This window comes from Bacillus rossius, chromosome 1 (genome assembly GCF_032445375.1).
Source record: "Bacillus rossius redtenbacheri isolate Brsri chromosome 1, Brsri_v3, whole genome shotgun sequence".
NCBI lineage: Eukaryota > Metazoa > Arthropoda > Insecta > Phasmatodea > Bacillidae > Bacillus > Bacillus rossius.
The window spans coordinates 288230261-288254801 of record NC_086330.1 but is presented as its reverse complement, the minus strand read 5'-3'; positions in this window follow the sequence as shown (position 1 = coordinate 288254801).

The following is a 24541-nucleotide window of genomic DNA, read 5'->3' as shown; positions in this document are numbered from 1 at the left end:
ACGGAAACAAGCCAGGTGCAATTACTTGTGTTGTACACGTGGGCCGCGGCTACGAAACTTCTGAAATGTAAATACTTCTCCTAGTTCTCCTCGAATTACATAGAATGCGCGCTCGGTGTCCACTGTTCACTCCACTCGGCAGGCGCACGGAATAATAGCCGCCGTCCGCCAGGTAGCACTACTGTGTAGTGTTTACTCTTACTGTTTACTCATCAGTTTACTATTCTAATGAGTACACGAGTACAGCCTGTGTTTGTTACGTGGATCACTCATTAATTATTAATTATCATTTTATTTTCACTAGTTGACAGTTGTTATGGTTCATTAATTGCTGTATATATCTGTCTGTATGATGTATAAATGGGTGATTAAAATTAAAAAGCCCGATCCTGAGAAGGATTACTCAATGACTTATATGCAGTCGCCGACAAAACATTTTTGTTGTATTCCAAAAGTTCAAACTTTTGCCCACTCTTATTTGTATATTTTTATTATTTTAATATTTTACATATTTGAGGTATGTTACAAAAACTCCCTTGATTTGTTGATTTTAAAACTTAACATTTGAGAATTTTTTCTAGCATTTATTTGGCGTCTTCAGAAAACATGTAAGTACGGTTTTTCAAAGCCACCAGCATGAATTCCGTGCAAACAATTTGTGCAATTTACTTTATGGCTTAAAACAGTAAATAGTTTAGTAGTTTTCCTGGCAATTATAACGTTCAAAGCCATAATTTGTCATAAAAAATGTTAAAATTTTTACATCTGTGTGTTTAATGTTTTTGTTCGGAAACACCTTAAATAGCACCATTTTGCGCTTTCAAATCCAAATTTTTCCGGCGGAGGACCTCCGGACCCCCGTTTTAGGCTTGGGGTCCGTGAATGATATGGCTGTTGTGTAATCTGGCACCACCACTACTAAAGTCCTGCGCACGCCTATGATAACAATTAACCAAAATTTAAATTATTCCACTAAGCAAAACTGTAAAGTGACCCTATTAAATAATTACCAAACAATGTTGTCAAATATTTTAACTTTACATGAAAAACAACTGAGTAATACAGGCAATTTTTATCTCACATCTCCTCTTTATCACACCAATGAGCAGTAAGACAAAGCAAGGATGAGTCCAGAGGCATGTTATTCTCCAACAACAACAACAACAACAAAGATGATCATAAATACGTCAAGAAAATGTAAACAAACACAGCTAAAATAAAAAAATGGGAGCTTGGTCTCCAAGAGAAAAGGAATGGATTATACAGGTCAGGAATACAAAGGATAAACATCAGGAAAGGAACCTTAAATGTCCATAGGGTTAGGTGAAGTCCAAGATCTTCAAAACACGCCTCTGCAGCTACTAGCTACAGAGCAGAAAAAAAAAATAGCATTGTCACTGGTTGGCCGAGAGTAACTAATTTCTTCGTTCGGCACAAGTCGATGAAAGCGAGCCCCACGTTGATCATCAGTTTCTTCATTCTTTTAAGACAGAGAGTTCACATACACACAGAAATCGATTTGGAGTGGGGCTTCCACAGTATAACTCCTCATGAGTTATAAGCAGCCCACCACACAACAGGGGAGGAAACAGTAGTCCATCTCCCACACAAGTTCAATGGCTGCACAACACATGGTCCTCAGTCAGGAGGACATACATGACAAAGAAAAGTTCTTCACATAGCTTACGTAATCGTTGAAGTCTCTGGATGTGGTACCTCGAAGCACTATCTCTTCTTCATGAAAGAAAAAGAAAACGCAAACACTTGTCGCTAATAACTCTGCCTCACTTGAGTCTGTGGAAAATAAATTACACTGTCTTTAGAGGCACAAGGGCACACAGGTTTGGATAGGGGAGGGAATGGACCAGGAACAAGGTATCCCTACCCAAGTTAAGTCAAAGTCGAGCGCAACCAAATTTAAAAAAAAAAAAATTAACCCTAGGTTAATTATTGCTTGGACCCCTAGATTCATCCTCGATTGTTGTTTTTATTCTTTAAACAAAAAGGAAAACCTCTAAACTGAACAGTTAATTACAAAAACATTATTAATCATAACCACAAAAGTGTTTAACAACAATATGCCCTTAATGGGTTGAACAACTCAAACAACAAAAACAACAGTTCTGTTAATTAATCACACAGGGTGATATAAACATGGATTTCCTCACCCGACTCACTAACCAACTTAGATTTTAATTGACAATTCTCAGTAAATTTCTCACGTAAATTAAATGCTTCACTGGTAGATGCAACAACAGTCTGTACAGGAGGTGATAACATAGCATTTTCACTAAGAGCAGATACACGGGGTAATGTGCCAATCCCTACTAGATAAGGATTTCTTACACCAATTAATAATAAAGTGCCACCAATCACAAATAATGAAATACTTTGCAAATGTTTCAACAAAAAGTTTACAACTTCAACAGGATCTTGTAAATGTAATTCCTCTGGTCTTGTAAAGGAACGAGAAACAACCAAATTTAAATGCGGGATAACAGAGGGCCAGTCCTCATCCAAACAATCTGCTAATGAAGGAAAAACGGTGTGTGATGAAGCAGTTAAAGGTAAAATCTTTAATTTTTTTTAGTTTAGTCCAGGCAGCTGGAATCACATGAATCATCTGAAATTTAGCTTTAGAAAGAAAATCACACGGATAAAGTTCATTAATTTTAAGCTCATCATTCATGTACAAGCGACAATCACAAGGGACCTCAATGTCCACAGCGCCAGGTTGATCGGCAGCAGCTAAAAACAAGGTTTGGTTCTTATTCATTAAACACTGTACTTCTAGTTTACCAAAAGGGTTAGTTAAGAAATAACATTCAGGGCCAGCCTGAGTAATCATGAGGTGGGTTCCCGAATGGCATCTGTAGGCACACAGTTCACCAAGTTTTTCTGCAGTCACTCCCTGAAATAAAGCTTTAGGACATAGAGAACTTCCCATGGCATCACCTGAAAATCTGGGAACAAAACATAAACTGTCTTCGAAGGGACGACAATCCAACAAACTCCGACCCTGAATTGTCACCAGTTGCTCATTATTTACTGCTAAAAAGTTGGGCTCGTGCTCTAAGTGGCAAGTGTTATTCTTCCAGCGGAAAGGTACCGCCACAAACTGAAATAGTTTCCAAATAGAATTAACATGAACAATAGGTATTTTAAGTTTTACATACAAGTTCTCTTGGTAAACATGACAGCGACAAATAGGCAAATGAAAATACTTTTGTACTTGGGCAACACTAATAGCTAGCCTGTATCCATCTTTATTTAAAATCTTTTCCAATACTTGTAGTTGCTTTTGTAAATGATCCGGGGTAACCAACACAGAAGGGATCTTATGAGAACGACATTGGTCCAAGATTTCGATTCGAGTTAAAGTATGTGAATGCTTAAGTAGCTGGGCCGCCAACAAGAGCTGCAATTGAAAAGAATGACCAATCTCTGGCCCCATACTAGAAAATTTAACCGTCATGGATTCTCTCAATTCTTTAAGGTAATTAGTAAGGTTAACAAATTTGGACTGTACTCGTTTTAACACACCGGACATTGCCTCATTAACCACACATATTGAATTACTTAGATTAGCTAGGGCAACATGGTCATCTAAAATTTGCGATTCCATCACACCAACATGTTGTGCCATCTGTTTTTGATTTAAAAATAAACTTTCAACTTGGCTGGTGACTGCTATATCGCAACACCACCGAACAAATGACAGCCCCCATTTCTCCCTCTCTTCTAACTTGTCATCTACCAAATCTTCTCCAGCAGCCTCATTTAATTTAGTTATTAACATGTCAGAATGAAACATAACCTGTTTAAGTTCCATGAAAACTTTACACCAGTCACCAGAACCATTTCTGGGACAGGAAGTTAAAATTACAATACTCTCCTGTATGTCTGTTAGTTTGGTAGGCCACGAGACCTTGAAATTGAGTGGAACCGAAGAAGTATACAACGTCACCTGAGTCAACGGCTCAAAGTGGGCCCCGGCCACAACTCCGACTGCGTCCCGCTGTTGATGAGAAGAGGCAGCCGTACTGTCGAGCGCCCCCACTAGCGCGGCGCCCACCAGCACCCAGAAGTTCATCTTCTGACCGTGGGCCCGAGAGGCTTACTTGTAGCAACCTGTAACACTCTTAAATACTGATTTTAGGTACAAAATAGAGGCTAGAGCACCGTCAACAGCCTTTTATCAAACAAAACAAAACATAATCGAACCTCTGTTATCAATTTAGACACATTAACAAGACACTGAAACATAACCTGCAATAAATAAACAAACGAACATAACATCTAGACACACTCTTACTTCATTAACATCAGGATAGATTTTGAGTCAACCCCAGTAATTACACGAAAAGAAACTTAGGATGAATAAAAGGGTTTCATACGTTCCACATTTGTCACCTCAAAAACATCTTTCCCACGTCGACTCTTCTTCAGTCGATACAGGTTATCCGACAGCTTGTCCTCCACTACATAGGGTCGAAACCAGCGATGAAACAGTTTCTCGGACAGACCCTTTTTGCGAATAGGGGTAAATACCAACACTTCCTGCCCAATTCTGTAATTTACAACTCGTCTACGTTTATCATACCTGCGTTTGTCTACCTGTTGCTGTTTCTTCAAATTTTCAGCTGCTTGGCGAAGCGCATCCTTCCAACGACTGCGCAACCCCAGACTCTCATCCTCATCTGCTTGTTGACTTAGGTTGATCTCTGAGGGTAGGACGGGTTCTCGTCCATAGAGCAAAACAAAAGGGCTAAAATTAAGGGTTTCTTGTTTCGACGAATTGTAGGCGAAAGTTACCAAAGGTAAATACTCATCCCAATTTTTCTGTGAACTGGATACATACTGAGACATCATGGCTAGGGTACCATTTAAACGTTCACAAAGACCATTAGTGTTAGGGCGGTAACCAGAGGTCATTAAAGACTGTATGTCCATTAATCTTAACAGCTCCTTGACAATTTTTGAACTGAAAACCTTTCCTCTATCGGTAAGGATAGAAGAGGGTACAGAATGACGACAAATAATTTGTTCCAATAAAAATTTAGCTACATCTGTAGCATTTCTGGTAGGAGTGGCTTTTGTCTCAGCCCACCTAGTACCATAGTCTATTGCAACCAACACATACTTATTTCCTGACGTCGTCCTGGGAAAAGGGCCTAGAATGTCAACTCCAATGCGTTCAAAGGGCTCGCAAACAGGTAAGGGTTTTAGTAGTCCAGCTTTCTTTTGAGGGACCCCTTTCTTCCCTTGACAGTGCCTACAACTACGTACATAAGCCTGAATTTCTTTAATCATGTTAGTCCAATAATACCGACGGGTGATTTTATCTATAGTGCGCGCTGCGCCTAGGTGTCCTCCAAAGATAGGGTTATCATGACATTCACTCAAAACCTCAGCTTTCAGATTATCAGGTACCACTAACAATTTTTCTTTACCAACCGAGTTGGGGTTATTATTTTTGTACAACACATTGTCAATCAAAGAGAAATTTTTGATTTGTCTGCTAAGAGTACTGTTGCGTCCAGAAGGGTTTTTAATTTCATTGATCAAAGGTACAAGACTAGGGTCAGATTGTTATAATTTGGCTAAATCAACATCCTGCAAAGCAAATATTGGTAATTCCAAGGACTTATCCTCATCCCCTAAGGTTCCCTCATTCACAGCATTACGACTCAGACTATCAACATGACCATGGGCCTTACCACTACTATAACAAACAGTGTAGTCATACTACATGAGTTTCAAGGCCCACCTTGTTAATCTCCCTGCACTGTGAAAATTGAATTTTAACCTATCAAGATAACACAGGCTATGGTGGTCAGTGACGATCTTGAAAGGTTTGAGGTAGAGGTAAGATCGAAACTGGTCAAGAGCATAAATCAAAGCTAGACATTCCAGGTGGGTTATAGGGTATCGTGTTTCTGCATCTGTCAAAGTACGACTAGCATAGGCTATGGGTTGTAACTTTCCATCGACTGTTTGCAACAAGGTAGCCCCTATACCTACTGTACTGGCATCAGTGTGCACTTCAATGGGTAATATCTCCTGGAAATGGGCCAAAACAGGTGCTGTCGTTAATTTGTCTTTCAAAGTTAGAAATGCTTTTTCCTGTTCTGTTCCCAGATGAATTTCTCATTTTTCTTTAATAAAGAGGACAAAGGTTTCGCAACTTGAGAAAAATTTGGAATGAATTTACGATAAAACGAAGCAAGTCCTAAGAAACTCCTAACTCCCCGTTGATCCTTAGGTTGGGGAAAATCCCTGACTGCACAAATCTTTCCAGGGTGTGGCTTAATACCTTCGTTGTTAACTACATGTCCTAGAACCTCAGTTTCAAAATACCCAAAGGTGCACTTAGAAGGTTTCAAAGTAAGATTTGCATCTTGCATTCGTTTCAAAACTAATTCAATTCTGGCCAAATGCTGGTTAAATGAATTTTCTACCACAAGGGTGTCATCGAGATAAACTAGACCTGACCCCCATTTTAATCCTGCCAAAGTTTTATCCATGTACCTCTGGAAAATAGAAGGTGCCGTTTTCAGACCAAAGGGCAAAGTTTCAAAACAATAAGTCCCATCAGAAGTTACAAAAGCAGTTTTCTCCTTATCTTTTTCAGTTACTCTCAATTGGTGGTATCCAGCATTCATGTCGAGGTGGGTGAAATATCGTGCTCCTGTGAGGTGACTCAACAAAACATCTATCCTAGGTAGAGGGTACTTATCATCTTTAAGTACTACATTAAGTCGACGATAATCAACACACATGCGGAAATCATTATCTTTTTTTCGTACTAACACAACAGTGGAACACCAGCTGGTGTCACATGGCCGAACTATCTTGTTGTCTATGTGTTCTTGTACAATTTTATTAATGATTTCGCGTTCTCCTGGAGACACGCGGTAAGGTACCGACGAAATAGGAGGACTATCCTCTGTGTCAAGGAAGACAACTTCCTCTTTAGTGCGTCCTATTTGTGAGGGATTCCAACTAAAACAGCCCCTGTACTTATACAACAGTTGTGTTAGCCTCTCTTTTTGGTCAGGGGGTAAATTAGGATTGATATCCAATTGGGTCAGGTCAAATTGGTTTTCCTCCTTAGCTTGAAAAATGTTATTAACCTTAGATACTGAGGGGGCAAAGCCTTCAAATTCATGTAAGTATCCTAATTTCATCCCAGGATGCAAGACTACTGGATGAGGAGCAGTGTTCGTGATCCATATGTGATTTGTTGTTTCTGATTTACAATACTGCAAGGAACTAACACTGAAAATCTACTGTACACATCCTCTTTAGGTTCTAGCAAAACTTTATCAGGTAGGCCCTCTCCCTTGAAATAAACAGGTACCAACTGATGTGTTAGAGCATCTAAGCGCAAGTGTTCTGACACCGACACATAACCTATCCTCACTATTTCCTCTGGCTGAATTTGAGTTAAGTTAGGTTGTTCTTTTTAAATCACTTGCTGATTGCCTTTACTAGGGGAGGGGGGTGAGTCTACTTGTTTTTGCCCCATTTGTTTACCATTGCCTCGATAACGGCCTTTGTCTTCTCTCACCTCTGCACCTCGTGTGGGGAGAGACAAATCGGGATGATTCAAAGTCAGAGACAAATTTATATCACCAATACATAAAATGACAGCACCGTATTTACTCAAAAAGTCACACCCCAAAATAAGCCCTTTTATTGGGGTCTCCACTAGCCCCACAGGGTGAGAATACCTAAACCTACCTAGTCCAAAGTGTAATCGACTCATGTGTTCCAAGTGGTGAAGTTTTCCTGACACTCCCGAGAATACTCTGGGCTCTGCTGTCCTCCAGTATTTTGTTTGCATCAACCGATTTTCTAATAGTGATACTGCTGCACCACTATCAATAAACACTGGGATTTCTGTCCCAAAAATTTTTGTTGTGAGGCTCAGCACCCCATCATGCTTGCAAAGGGACATTTTGTTTTCCCAGGACCAGTGGACACCCCGAATGTACCCCGCCCAGGCTAGTTTCCCTGTTTCTGATTGCTGAATAGAGATGGACACTCTCTCTTCATATGTCCTGGTTTATTACAGTGAAAACAGATGGCTCGTCCAACTGGGGTCCGCTGGGGTCTATTAGAGGGTCTAGGACCCGAGCCTGGTGTTGTGTTTTTGTAAGCGTTACTCCTGAACTGATTGTTTGGTGAAAAAAATTTCTGGTTACTCTCGGTCTATGTTCTTCCCTTGACTTAAAACCCCCTTGTGGTTTTGATTGAACACGCAGTGTTTTCATGTCCTCTTGTAACTGTGTTAGTTGTTTCCCAAATTCAAGCAAGGTGTTTTCAAGTGTAGCATTATTAGAGTTATTCGTGTCCCTAATGTTCCTACTAGGAACATGTTCTGCTTTAATGTTGATTTCCTGTTCCCTGTTATGACTCTTGGCATAGTACAGACCTACCTCAATGTTTCTAAGGTTCCCTAGCAATTGTTCAACTGTATTGTTCGGAAACAACATAACTTTTTCAACAATATCATATCATAACGTAGTCCTCTTAACAAGTACCTAATCTTGTTAGCTTCAGACATATTCGAGTCAAGCCTATTACACAGATGTAATACATCATAAACAAAAGCCTCGAAGGGCTCCTCCCTACCTTGTATCCTTGACTGGAGTCATAATTCCAAGTCTTCTACCTGTCCTACTCGTGTAAAAGCTGCCTTCAAAGCAGTGGCAAGTTCCTCAAACTTAGTATGGTTTTCTAAAGTTTTCTCATAACTATCGTACCAACGTCCCGCCGGTCCCCTAAGGAAGGTTGGTAAATAGGAAATGCATTACTGTTCATTCCATCCATTAACCTTAGCTGCTCTCTTGAATTGTTTTAAAAACTCTTCCACATCCTCACACTGTTTCCCCCAAAAATGACCAGGATCTACAAAGAATTTTCCTGCCTCCATGTTTTCACCCTCTTCACAACTATTTCCTAACTGTAAGGAACGTATTTTATCTTGTAGGTTAACTAAAGGTTCATCATCAGAGCTACAGTTTCCTATTAAGTCCTGAACATCTGTTTTATTGTCCTCACATAAACTTAAGGTGAACCTCTGTGACATACCTCAACCCTTAAAATTATTTAATTTAAAACTTAAATCATCTCTAAATTCATAAAGTGTACTATTATTTAATACCGACAGGAGAAAACACACCAAAAAAAATTTAATAACTGTTCCCAGTCCACACAAGTATAAATTCAGCCTATTAATTAAAGTCAACAAGTTAAATAAAATTTAAAATTCACTCAATAACTGTATGGGAATGTGTCTCTGTGCCTGATTATAACAAATGCCTTATGTTTAAACTTAAAGCATTCTAACTTAATTAAAAATAAAACAAATTATAATTACAACATGCACTTCATTAATAACATAGTAATTAATAACGTAATTTGGTTATCCTGAAAAAAAAAAAAAACATGTTGACAATTAAACTCGAACCTCCTAATACCAGCTGCTGTAAAGGAGAAGAAAAAAAATTTTAAAAAATTAAGTACCTAAATTTAAAGTGTGATTAACAACACAGGACTGTTGCATAAAAATACAAAACGTAACTTAAGACAGCTTGCCACACTCTTCTTTCCATCCTGAAAAAAAAAAAAAATTTTAAACACACAAACCCTACATTAGACTTACCCGGCGCTCCACCACTTGTGACGGAGCTCAGCCAGGCCTCCGACAAATTACCACCTAAAACAAGATTATTACTAAGGGGGTAGACAAACATCAGATAGTAGAGCCCTATCATGAGGTACCCGAGACCTAGTCTGCTACCTATACAGGTAATGTAGGGAAAGTTTCACTAACTGAAAGAAAACATAATTAAACAATTCGGACACAGATTTATTATCTACCAAAAATAATGTTAACAAAAGAAAAACAAATACATAAATTAATCAACAAAAAAAACGTTAACATGATGTCGGCCGGCACACAATTAACATAAATACAACATGGCCGGTCTCCCTTCGCCGCGGCTTTGCTGAGGAATTAACTACACCCAAACCAATACATGTATGCCTTCAACAAGACATTGATTCTCTAATTACGTTTAGTAAGACATAAATGAACTGAATAACTTATGCAATTCCATTACACATTACTATGGACTTATTAAGTACTGGACGGAGATCGTCCAGCCCGAAGTTCCGTCTCACCAGCCAGCACTGCCAATCACTTACCCTCACTACGACACAGCGATACGACCCCGTACCGACGTGGATCACCCGTCCAGCGAGGTCCCGCAGGCGAAAAAGCAACGGTCCTTCCCTGGACGAGAGTTTTACCTCACGAACAAGGTCACCCCGAAAAACACGAACACCGGGAAAAACTTAGCCATTGGGAAAATGGCTGTCCCTTCTTCCCGCAAGGAAAAACAAAAACAAGCGAAGTAGACAGTTCCCTCTGCGTAGGCGCGAGCGAGCCTCCCCCTTCCCCCTCTCGTGCTGCTCGATTGTTTCTGCCCTCGTTTCCAAACTCAGACGCAAGATGGCAACACTAATCAGAACAGAGTCTCGAAACGAGTACACGAAGCCGAAAATGACAGACGAAAACAAAACCGACGCTACACAGCAGGTTTTTCTGGAACGGCGTGTTGCAACCTCTCGGCGGGCCCTGGCCAGCGACCCGCGAAAATTAGCAAACCACGCAGCCTCGCAAAAGCCCGCGGTGCATGCAAACTACCATCGCAGCAACCTATATTCCGCTACCCGTGTGTCGAAATCAACCGGCCGAGCCTGGAAACGCATGTACACCAACACGTTAACCAGACAAGATACAAAAGTAAAATAAATTTTAAAAATAAAGTAAAAAAATTTTCCAACTGTGACAATATAACACTTAAGACATCATAATTTACTTATGCAAAATTTCCTTTTGATTAGCTTGTTAGTGAAATAAGGTACTTAGTGTTTTAAGTTTTACACAATTATTAAAACAAACTCTTCTGTTGGGCAACTTCGAGTAATTTGGGGTTGGAAGACAAACCTCAGTGATCCATGTCTTGATTTGAAACTGATGGAGAATACATTATTTATCGGTGGTCTCCTTCTGTCTTACTGGTACGGCAATCACCGCTGTCTTTCCGTAGTCACGGCTCTGGTTCTCTCCTTTTCGTAACAGACGTTGATCGACCCGCGTCATCGTGGTGAATGCTGCACTCCAGGGTCCGGGGTTCGTGTTGTCTCCTCTAGAAAACCGGCATCCTTCCTTCAGCATTGTGTTGATGTGGGCGCTGAACTCGGGTCTCCTAATCCGCAATGTCTCCTTAAGTAGCGGGCATCCTTCCTTCCGCGTCGTGGTGCTGATATTCTTCTTTTTACTTCGTCGGATTGTGCCGAATCAGTGCTACTTTAGGCACGATTTTTTTTTTTATTTTCTTAGTTTTACAAAATTTTAATTTTTTTTATAACTTTAATTTTACTCTTTCGCCCGCTGCTTTCGCCCCATCCAAACTTGTTCGGTCAAGTGTACCGGCAGGTTAGCTTGTTGAGCAGTGTAGTGCTCTCACCGCCGTTTCCCACCAAATTTGCTGGGTCTAGCCGACTACAGGGCTATCATCAGCAACGGTATCCACTGGCCGTTGCGTTTCGTCACGAGTTTAGCGCTATGCGTGACGAAAGTAGCCGCCCTAAGCTTCCCATGGTCGCATCCACCCCTTCTCGGAGGTGTGCTGAAGTTTGCGGTCTCTAACACGTTTTGGTGTCCTTTTTTCAAGCTCCGCCGCACGTCCCAATGTCTGGCCGGCGAACTCTCCCAGGGCAGGTCATTCACCGGACATACCCCCCACCCCGTCCTGGTCCACAGCGGTCATCGGCCAGCCGCGGCAATGACCAACTTCAAGGTCAAAATCCCCCCCCTTGCAAAATGGCGGCCACCAAGTGCCGCAATGGTCTCTGCGAGACTCCGATCCGCATGCCCACACCATCTATCGGCGAAAGGACGAACCAGCTGAGAGCGAGAGCGCACTACTGACCATCCTATCCCCACCAGGAGAAACAGTCGACCTCACACTCAGTCGATAGGTCGCAGGAGCCTTTTTTTTTCTTTCGGAGCACTTCGGGTTTCCCGATCCCCTCCTCCAGAGGAACAGACGACCGGGCTTAATTTTAAGTTAGCGTCCCGGCGCCATTTCAGGGATTTTTAGGGCAGCTCTCGTCCAGCGCGCATCTTCGCAACAGGTCGCAGTAACGACCAGCAGCTATCGTGATCCGCTTTCGGCAATAATGTAGTTGCTTTCTGAGCCAGGCCATGTCGCCTAGATTTTTTTTTTAGTTTTTCTTCATAGCTGCCCAAATAGTAAAGTTAACTTTAGTTTTTTTTTGGTTTTCGTCATAATTATTTCTTCTATGGCTACCGCGAGCTCACGCGCCGCGCGTCCCCGGATCTCCCCCAGGGACAGCCACTATCTACTTCACCCTGCCAGCTAAGGTAAGCTGCACTTCGTCCCACACAAACCTGTTACAGGGTTGCCATCCAGCTGGACCTCCAAAAATAGGGTGTTTTAGGGACTGACAGAATAAGAAAAGGGACCTTTTAGGGTCTTTTTAGGGACTGAAATTCTGCAGAAACCTTAACATTTCTAGAATTTTTCATACAATTTTATGGTCGAGTACAACAAATAACACAGTATTAACTCAGCATACCAAGTAATCTAGTATATAAAACTTGAGTCCCTGTTCAGCTACAACCAAAACCACAATAGATAATGTGTTCAATACTGTTGTTAATTGAAAGGTCACCCTACTCCCCAATTAGCAAAAATACAATGTGTGTATGTCATTCCATAATATTATACTTTATAGTTGAATTTACCTTGAAGTTATGCGGTAAGAAATGTCAATTTCTTATTTTTCTTTTAAAGTCTTGCAATCTTCAGTGTTAGAAAATATTTAAGAAACATTTTGTCAAATATTACTAACAAGTAATGCAAATAAATGCTGTTTTTGATTATAAATTAATTTAGGGGAAAAAACATATATTTTGCTCATACCATTCCTTTTCCACCATAACTTTTATTCTAGTTAATTATAATACACATTTTTATTTTTCAGTAACCTACGCATATGTGCATAAAGGCATTATGCAGTAAAATTACAGTAAAAAAGATATTACAAGTACATCTCCTTCTGCAAGATATATATACATCTCTAAACAAAAAAAAATGACAAAAATTATTAAATAAATGGGTACCTACAACTAAGTAAGAAACAATTAATTGTGTTAACATATTACATAATTTATTAACGGCACAATACAACAATGATACCATGACAATATTACTCAAATAAAAATTAAACCAATATGGTTTCTTTCATATTTTTAAACTCGATCAGAAAATTTGCAAAGGAACTACTAATAAGTGTCTAACTTCAAAGTTATCAACTTAATTAATAATATAAAATAACACACAATGGTACAGTTAAATTTATTTCATACACAATGCAGTACAAATACACAACAAAAGTTTTCAGTTTTCATGTTGTTAAGTTTCACATGCTCGACATTTCCCATATTCAACAGTTATTTTCAACCTAGAAAACAATATATAACAAACCATGTAATGCACTTAGGGTAAAAAAAAATTACTTTATTTTTTTCCAAAAAAGTCTGTCATTAAAAGTTTAGATTTTTTCTTATCCAGCTCTTTCTGTACATTGTCTGCTTGTTTCTTTTGGCCAGACACCTCTTCCTGGACTTTCATAACCCCTACAATCATTGCCTGTGCAAGACTTGCTTCTTCTTTTAAAGCAGCAATATCATTTGACTTAAGTGCTTCTTTAAGTCTTTTATTAGCTTCTGAAAATAACCTTTCAGCAGTTTTTCTTTTTTTCTCTTCTTCATTTCTCAAATCTTTCAACTTGTCTTCAGCTTGGAAAATAGACATCTTTTTTTTCTCCAACATTATAGTATGCTGCTTTTCTTCAACCTTTTTTCTCTGTTCTTCTTCTAGTTTTTTTGCTTCTAATCGTTTTTTTGCTTTCTGCTCCTCTAAATAAGCACAATATTTCTGATGAGCACACCTTGCAAGATTCAGGAGCTCTCTTGTCACAGGTACCAAATGTGGCTTGTTGTCATATATTTTTAAGGCTGACTTTACAATTAACACAGCATTGAGAGTGCATTCTGACAACAAAGACCTGTCTTCTGTTAAAATTCTCACTGAAGTTGAAAACCCTCTCTCTACATCTGAATTTCCATGTGATACTGCCAATGCAGCTCTGACTACAGTTGAAACTGTTGGATACTTTGGAGACCCTAAAGCATTTTTTAATGTCATGAAATGATACCAGTATTTGTCAATTCTTACTTCACACTTGTCAATTATGTCTTGATCTGGTTCTGACTGCAATAACTTCCACTCATCAAAAAGCAGGTTTGTATTTATGTTCAATGGAAGAGTTTTGCTGATGGTGACAATATCAAGTGAACTCTGGTCTAACACTCTCTTGTTAGTCTGAAGACACTGAAAACATTTCAGTTTAAGTAATGACGACTTTGTCATGATATGTTCTGCAGCAGTTCGATAATGATGGTGTGCTTGCTTTAAGAATATAAGTCTTTGCTTTTCTCCAACTTTTAACAGTTCATCATTCACATCCGCTCCAACGAACACATCACAGAAAGGAAGAAGATTTCCATCACCTAGATTATCGACACTTACATCACCAGTAGGTGGTACCTTGCATATTCGTCCCAGTAAAATTTTCACCAGGCTTTCGACTTCTTCATATAACACATGTACAATAGGCTCTTCTTTTTGAAAAACTAGAGTAAAACGGCTGAACATGTTTGCACTATCTTTAGCAAATATCAATTCAGCTTTAATTGCAGGTAATTTCAGCAAATCCACTATCTTCCTGTAACTATGTGTATTTGACAGTTATCTTTTACTAGCTGGGATGTACCTTAAAAAGTATTCTTCAATTGCAATCCATTGCTGGAGGATTCTGGCAGCTGCAGTTTCCATAGTGAGCCATCTGGACGGCACATGTTTAATGAAACAATTCAATGGAACTTTCATTTTCTTTTGAACATGAGAGTAATCTTCCCACCTTGAAGGCCAGTCCTTGAAGAAATAGAAAACTGACAAAATTAGTTCAGATCCATTGTCACCTAGTTCACGGAGTGCATACTGATATGCATTATGTATTAGATGAATATTACATGGGCCTATATCGAGTAATGGTTTCTTTCTTTCAACTATCATCCTATCATTCATGAGCCGCATTACCTTCTTATTTACGTTTGGTCCATCAACACCTAGCATAATGAAGTTTCTACTAGAAAGAGATGCATTTTCCATAGCCTCATATAATTTGTCTAAAATGTCAGTGGAAGTAGCACTACCAATAAAAAATGTTACCAAATGTCTGGTTACTACTTTACACTCATTACTAGACCAAAAACGAACCAATGTTTGTAGTTCTTTTTTACCAGAGGAATTTGTGGTTTCATCATAGCACAAAGAAAATAAGACATCTTCAATATCTCTGACAAGCTGTTGGTGAAAGAATGGTGCTAAACAGTCTGTTATCAAGTATGTAGCTTTGGAACGACTCAAAGAAAAGTCATCTAGTTGGTTTTCAAGTTGCGGGAACATAGCAATGAAAGTATTTTTCAGTTCAACACAAGAGTTAAATGCATAATCTGCAGACACACATTTTAACACCCAAATAAGTTCAGCTGTAGTACTACTATCACGCACACTGTAAAGTCTTATTGTGGCTGAACTACCACTCGTGGTGCTGGAACTTTCAGCTAAGGGTTCAGAACAAGACATTGCAGGTGATGATAACGTTAACTGAAGCTGGCATGGAGCTAAACTAATTTTACACAGTTCCGTATGTTTTTCACCTTTTGAATGCTGAATGATTTTCCCAAACCTTTTGATACATTAAATGTTTTTGCACACAGTTTACAAAACACTTCACTTTCACTTTTTTGGGCAGCCCAATCTGATATCTTGTAACCATTTCCATCTGTTTTAGTAAGCCAGGATTTTTTGAATGTACACTTCCCCATGATTCTGTAACAAAAGATACCATAAACATATAAGCAACTAGATTATAAACTATATAGAAGGTACCTGAAATAAAATGCTACAAACAACTTGTGTTATACCAAGTTGGAGCATGTGTGCCCCTCAGTTAAACTTCATTGGGGCTTAAGAATGTTATCTCCCCCATAAAATTTAAATTTGTTCACACAATATTTTTTAATAAAAACATTGAAAGAATAATAAAACAATATCAATAATGTAAAACTTACATGTAGTAAGATGCAGGAAAATGTAGCTCGACAGCTGCAAAACTATATGGATGTGTGGAAGCGTGTTGATGGTCACTGTTCATGACATATTCATAAAAAATTATATAAATATGCTAATTTTCCAATGAATTCCATCTCAAAATTTAAAAAAAAAAAGGGACTTTAGGGACCTATCAAAAAATAGGGACTTGGAAATTTAGGGACCAGTGGCAACCCTGCTGTTAGGTTGCCTTTTTTGGGCTTAACTTCGCCCGGCATAAACTGCCTGCTAACCAAGCTAATCCATGTGGATTATTGGTTATAGGCAGGGTTCCAGAATCCCAGAGGGTTCCAGAATCCCAGAGTACTCAAGAATTCCAGAGTGCTTCAAGGACCCCGGACCAGTTCAAGATGGTGGCCCAGTTCTGGCGCCAGATTTTGCACCTCAAAATGTAACTCGTGAGCCTCTATAACGGAGTCTCCCTCCATCTTTCGGCACCCCTCAAAAAGAAGTGAAGAACACCTTTATAACTCCGCCAGTTTTAGGACGTTTTCCTTATTATTATACAATATTGTATTTTAAACACATATATTTGTTTTATGAGTCTGCGAGCTCAATGTTCCTAAACAATTGTACTTAGTATAGCATGAAATGGTGATCCCCCCCCGGCCCCCCCCTTTTTTTATTTTATTTGTTAGTGTACTCAATGTAATGTATCAAAAATAAGAATCTAACATTGTTACCAGTTTTGTTTGTAATGGCGGTAATGCCGTAAGATATTTTCAAATGTAAGAAACCGGCAATGAAAAGATACTAAACTACTAATCAACAGTAAAAGCCTCTAATGAAACCAAACCATACGATTGTTTTCATTTGCTGCTACTTGAAACCACAATCCACGTAACCTTTCCTACCGTCAGGGAGGTTAATTTTAAATTGTGTTTGTAAGTGGGCTGTGCCCCTCTGGCAAGTCCTTTTAGATAATTAGCCTGACGCTTCCACCGGACTTTTATTATTAATAATTATGGTTTTATCCTGAGCACACCACCACGGTTACAAATTGGTAGCTGTTAGCGTGGTACGGTTACTCTTAAATTGTTAACTGTATTTTGGTTTGATTGATGAGAATGCTTTAATTTTATTTGGTATAAATATTTTTTTTGTTTGTCACTAAGATTTTCGTTATATAGTATTATTGTAAGTCCTAAAACTGGCCTAACTTTTACTAGTAAGTTTGTAAGTTAAAATTTCAGTTAACTTCCAGCGACGTCCCTCAGGCAGCGTGCCTTATCAGGCGCGCGTGTCATTCTCCCTGTCACCACTTCATCCCTCCCCTCCACACCTCACCGGCTGGTGGAGGCAAGGTCATGCCGTTGACCCCGTGTCCGGCAGCGTAAACAATGCGTTGCAATCTAGTTTGTTCCTCACGGCCGACAGTGCCCTGAGTTTCTCTAAATTCCTCCTTCTATCTGTGTTTTTTTTTATAACACATCCGCTTGCAAACCAGGCCATCTTTGTGAAAAACAGATCATCGAAGTCCTTTCGGACATTGTGGTATTTTTTGTCTCCCGGCGTCTTGGCGCGCCGACATGTTATCTCTTCACCTCATGACAGGGCCGCCAACCGCGCGGAACTCTTCTCTTCTCCTTCCACGTACCACGTATTTTGTAAACAAACTACCCATGCTTTGTATGTCCTAATAATATAATTTTTATGTCACAAAACAAGCACTATAAATAATCTATACTGCATTAATTCTAGCAGCAAAGTATTTTCTTAATCTAGGGAAACGTAAATTATAAAATAATATATTTATATAACTTAAAATAATATTAAAAATACAAATAATGTGATAATATAAACTTTTATTTTAGCTAATGCTAAGAAACTTCTATTGTTTACCATTTTCTTAGTATCTTAAAATTAACGATAAAGCATTTTAATAATACATAAAATAAATCAAAAAAAGGGTCCATTCATTAAGATATATAAAATAAGAATATGCTCTTAAGTAATATTAACTAGTACTCGAATCCAATTGCATCGTTCACAAGCAACGTGAATATACAGCGACGTACCATTTCATTGTGTCACCATACACATCTATGTGCCTAGCTTTTGTTTAGATGATTTGCGTGTACACCCAACGAGAGGTGCAATCACTCATACCTTTAAGGAAAGGTTACTAAATTAAATTGTTTATATACACGGGTTGAATCCCCAATACTTTTTACGCTAGTCATGAGGTGAGGAATTTATTGTAAGATAGAGTACTATACTTTTTTAACGTCGAGCTTTCTATAGGCAATTTACCAATTAATCTAACAATGCAAAGTAAAGGATAAATAATATTTTTGTGTTTATGAATTTTGAGTAAATAATTTATTAACATTTATATTTTTTTTGGATCGGTATCAATTTCTTTTATAAGGTGGTGTACAACTAAGTATTTAAAACTGAGCACTGTAGCGGGTGCATCACGGTACACTAAATTTGATTTTTTTCTTGCTATCTACCTAAAATTAGTAGTTTGATGTTCATTATTATTTTACAGTGTTTTGCAAATGTGAACTTTTGTGCCCGCCATGGAAGATCCGACAGCGAGATTATAATTAATTTTAAATTAGTTTTTTTTTTTAGGATCATAATATATCATGTTACGATGTTACTTACAGTTTTTTTTATTAAATTTTAGTGCAAGAATTATGATTAATTAAAATTATATATTAACTACAATATTATACCAGTCAATCTCTTATAATCTAAATTCTCTTTACATGATCAATTTTTCATCCAAATTCGTTGATCTTTCGGGTTTCGAACCCGAACTAACTCAGGGGTGAAATTCCCTTGTGGGTCTCTCTGCTTCAGCCTGATGGTCTGATCAACCGTCAGAGCTTGAACATATTGAGCCTGTGTGAGTTAATAAATGTAGGTATCCGGGACAGAGGTATACTTCGCTTTTTAAGCAAGTCATAAATTCATATCTTTCGTCAGATTGTGCAGAGCTATGACTCAATGCCTTCAACTTCTTATGGACAGCGAAACAATTATGTATAGGGGTTATATTCCCAATTTAGTTTTTAAGTTACGGGCTACCATACCCATTTACAGGGGTTACAGTCCCCATTAGTCACTGAGTGCTCAAGGATGCATTTCCCTTGTTTCAGCCTCATTGCTTTTCGGCCTCCCTCACAGCGCCCATTTTGTGTTCCTACACGATATCCAAAATCTGAGATCAACGGGATGAATTTCATTTCATTAATATAACAACGGCATAAATAGTTGTAAGCTTACAGGTACTTTAGGTTAAGCTTTAAATTTAATTTTTTATTTATTAAATGATTTTAAGGATTTATTTTAAATAACTGAAACCAAGTTTAAATGGACCCTATTTAATTATTAATCTTGTCTTTGACTTATAAAGTGTTACAGTCAAAGGTCATGGAATTAATTCTGCTTTGTTACAAGTAGTAGGGCAACAGGCATCTTTTTTATCCTTTCTTTTCGCTCATTAATAATAATAAAATCAAGCATATCAAAATATGTATTCCCCCGAAATTAAGCAGCTACGAGGTGACTAGTCTCATTTTAATATTTAAGGTAATCAGCGGGAGTACTGAAATACTTTCAACCCCCAACGAAAGGTCCACCGAATTAATTTGGGTTTGTTTAAGCATGCCGTTTCTAGGCTAGCACATTCTAGGTAATTTAAAATAATTGAATGTTTAATTTTTTTATGTGTAAGTTCAGTCTTTAACTAGCTACTTGCCGCAAATAGTTTTAATTTTTTACTTAGTAATACCTCTCTGATGGGTTTTGTTTTTTTAAATCTTCATGAATTTTTTTCGACGATTTTATCTATTTAATTTCTGATTACATTCTTTTTTAATGATCATAATTCGTAAAGTAAGCAAGAATAATGTTTGTAGTTTTTTTTTATTGATTTTGAGTTATTACTTTTACGTGTTTATTTCTTTATTTTCGTTGTAGGTAAATGTGATGTACAGTGATGTACATAGAGTCTGAGCACTGAAGCTGTCACATCTAGCCATTTTTCTTTTATTTGGCATTCTACCCCAAAGTTGTATTTCTTTTACATCGTTATCAATGAGATGCCTTATTTAAGTAAGAGCTACGTGACTTCCAGACGGCAAACTAGTTTCTTTTATGTGTTTTTCTAAAATAGGAGCTAGGTCAAGCTAGCCAACGAGCGGCGCAAAAGGGTCCTCTGAGCCAACGAGCCATGACCAGGTCCTCTGAGTGAAATATCTCATGACCGTTTTCGAGTGTTCTTTGGGTTACATTCCCACCACTCATCTTTGGACGGCCTATGTTTCAAACCCCCTCTCAGGCAGTGCGAAGCCTATCAGCAGTCATGGAAGATCTAACCGCTCTATTATAATTTATCCCCTTTTTGATTTATAATTGTTGGTTTAGTGCATTTTACATTTCTTTAAATAAATTAAATTTGAGTGTGAAGAGTCGTTAATTTATCGTTTTGTTTGCAGAAAACTTTTAAATTATAAAAAATTAGTTTATTAATTTAAACATCAGAGTGGTATGCGCTTAAATTTCTTAATTTATCAAATATTTAATATTTTTAAATTCATTACGTCCTACGGATTGTTGATCTGTTGGGGTTTTCATCCCCAGACATATAAAATTCCGCCAAGGGAATTTCACCTTTAGGTCCTGTGTCACTCTGGGTCTGAGGTTCTAGACATATACAATTCCGCCAAGGGAATTCCACCTTTAGGTCCTGTGTCACTCTGGGACTGAGGTTCTGTTTCGCCTTCGGGCAAGCAGCAAATTTGACCGTCTTCTCCATCGCCTAACTGTGCAGGGCTGAATCCCAATGCCTTCGGCTTCTTATGGAAAGACTATTGTACAGGGGTTTACATTACACAAATCCCCACCTTTCTTTACGGGCACCCGACGGACCAAGTTCCGGTTCCGGCCCAGTGTTTTAGGCCCGCCTCACAGCGCCCATGTTTAGAGTTTTTGTCACGTGACACCATTCCCAACATCTGAGATCAACTTTCCTCATGACATCATTCACCGTTAAGGGTTATTTAACTAATTATAATACACCTTCGAATGGATCGTAAATTTTTTTTGTAAGTAGTAGGATACAGGCAAACCTGGTACTAGTTTTACTAAGGAGTGTTAGTTTTTTTTTATTTTTCCTATATGCTCCGCATTCAAGTGGGGGAATATGTGCCGAATCAGTGCTAATTTAGGCACGAATTTTTTTTATTTTCTTAGTTTTACAAAATTTTAATTTTTTTTATAACTTTAATTTTACTCTTTCGCCCGCTGCTTTCGCCCCATCCAAACTTGTTCGGTCGAGTCTACCGGCAGGTTAGCTTGTTGAGCAGTATAGTGCTCTCACCGCCGTTTCCCACCAAATTTGCTGGGTCTAGCCGACTACAGGGCTATCATCAGCAACGGTATCCACTGGCCGTCGCGTTTCGTCGCAAGTTTAGCGCTACGCGTGACGAAAGTAGCCACCCTAAGCTTCCCATGGTCGCCTCCACCCCTTCTCGGAGGTGTGCTGAAGTTTGCGGTCTCTAACACGTTTTGGTGTCCTTTTTTCAAGCTCCGCCGCACATCCCAATGTCTGGCCGGCGAACTCTCCCAGGGCAGGTCATTCACCGGACATACCCCCCACCCCGTCCTGGTCCACAGCGGTCATCGGCCAGCCGCGGCAATGACCAACTTCAAGGTCAAAATCCCCCCCCCCTTGCAAAATTTTGGCCACCAAGTGCCGCAATGGTCTCTGCGAGACTCCGATCCGCATGCCCACACCATCTATCGGCGAAAGGACGAACCAGCTGAGAGCGAGAGCGCACTACTGACCATCCTATCCCCACCAGGAGAAACAGTCGACCTCACTCTCAGTCGATAGGTTGCAGGAGCCTTTTTTTTTTTTCGGAGCCCTTCGGAGCACTTCGGGTTTCCCGATCCCCTCCTCCAGAGGAACAGACGACCGGGCTTAATTTTAAGTTAGCGCCCCGGCGCCATTTCAGGGATTTTTAGGGCAGCTCTCGTCCAGCGCGCATCTTCGCAACAGGTCGCAGTAACGACCAGCAGCTATCGTGATCCGCTTTCGGCAATAATGTAGTTGCTTTCTGAGCCAGGCCATGTCGCCTAGATTTTTTTTTTAGTTTTTCTTCATAGCTGCCCAAATAGTAAAGTTAACTTTAGTTTTTTTTTGGTTTTCGTCATAATTATTTCTTCTATGGCTACCGTGAGCTCCCGCGCCGCGCGTCCCCGGATCTCCCCCAGGGACAGCCACTATCTACTTCACCCTGCCAGCTAAGGTAAGCTGCACTTCGTCCCACACAAACCTGTTAGGTTGCCTTTTTTGGGCTTAACTTCGCCCGGCATAAACTGCCTGCTAACCAAGCTAATCCATGTGGATTATTGGTTATAGGCAGGGTTCCAGAATCCCAGAGGGTTCCAGAATTCCAGAGTACTCAAGAATTCCAGAGTGCTTCAAGGACCCCAGACCAGTTCAAGATGGCCCAGTTCTGGCGCCAGATTTTGCACCTCAAAATGTAACTCGTGAGCCTCTATAACGGAGTCTCCCTCCATCTTTCGGCACCCCTCAAAAAGAAGTGAAAAACACCTTTATAACTCCGCCAGTTTTAGGACGTTTTCCTTATTATTATACAATATTGTATTTTAAACACGTATATTTGTTTTATGAGCCTGGGAGCTCAATGTTCCTAAACAATTGTACTTAGTATAGCATGAAATGGTGATCCCCCCCGGCCCCCCTCCTTTTTTTTATTTTATTCATAGTGTACTCAATGTAATGCATCAAAAATAAGAATCTAACATTGTTACCAGTTTTGTTTGTAATGGCGGTAATGCTGTAAGATATTTTCAAATGTAAGAAACCGGCAATGAAAAGATACTAATCTACTAATCAACAGTAAAAGCCTCTAATGAAACCAAACCATACGATTGTTTTCATTTGCTGCAACTTGAAACCCCAATCCACGTAACCTTTCCTACCATCGGGAAGGTTAATTTTAAATTGTGTTTGTAAGTGGGCTGTAGTCTTTTTAGATAATTAGCCTGACGCTTCCACCGGACTTTTATTATTAATAATTATGGTTTTATCCTGAGCACAGCACCACGGTTACAGGATTTGAATAAACTCTCAAATATAAGGCCAATTACTATTGCCTGTATCACGTCGATCTTTAAGTATAATTCGTCAAGGGCGGTCACTACCTCTTCTCAAAAATCGTAGTGCCGACATAAATTAAATCATATAAATATATTAAATCTCTATTGAAACTCCTTTACCTTAATCTTTAAGTTTTATGACGATCTTTCCATTTAGCTTTCTCAATCTTCTGGAGCTTAGCTATAATGAGTCTAGCTCGGACGAAAGTCGAACAAAAACTGACTTTCCAAATTTCAAACAGTTCAATATTCTGCCCTTGCTCGGCGATATATCGCTCGAAATCGTAAAAAAAATGTAAAAATGAACATTTATTCCACATCTAGCTGCCAATGAATTGCGATCTATTAAGTGTTATATCGTAGAGACAATATAGAATTGTAGTAACGTAATTTTTCATTGGTCATTACCAAACAAGGCCTTAATAAAATTTTATTCGGAGAAAGTAATAAAATTAAAGTACATAAGACAAATTGTAATACTCATAGAGAAAAAGGTTGCAATTAACTTTCATAATAAAGCAAAGACATCTAACATAGAGAGTAAAAATAAAACATGTGAAACCAATATTATACTTCTATGGGTGCTTTCCAATGTACTTCTATAACATTAAAAAATGCTGCAGTGTCAATTATACTGGGATATTTAATTTTCAGATTCCTATGAGGTAGCAAGAACTAAACTGAAAATAGCTGAAGAATTTTCAGACCTGAACACACACAGTGAAGAGGTTAAAAAAAGCAGAAAATACAGAAGAAAAAGAGCAATATCGAGTGACAGTGACATCAGTGATGGTAGTGAAAATGTCCAACTCACCGACTTTCCACCAGTACCTACTGCCAAGTATGTTAACTGTCTGTCACCAAAGGATGCAAATTCTTCATTGTCTGATAATCTCAGCCAGTCTAACAGGTGTGATGCCAGAGGATACAATGGTTGTCAAAGTGCTGTGTCATCAACAAGAAATTTTAATAATTTTGATGAAGGTACGTAAGTAATAAATTATTGCCACTTTATTTTCTTTGTTTTGTCCAATGCAAGAGTGATTGTTTAA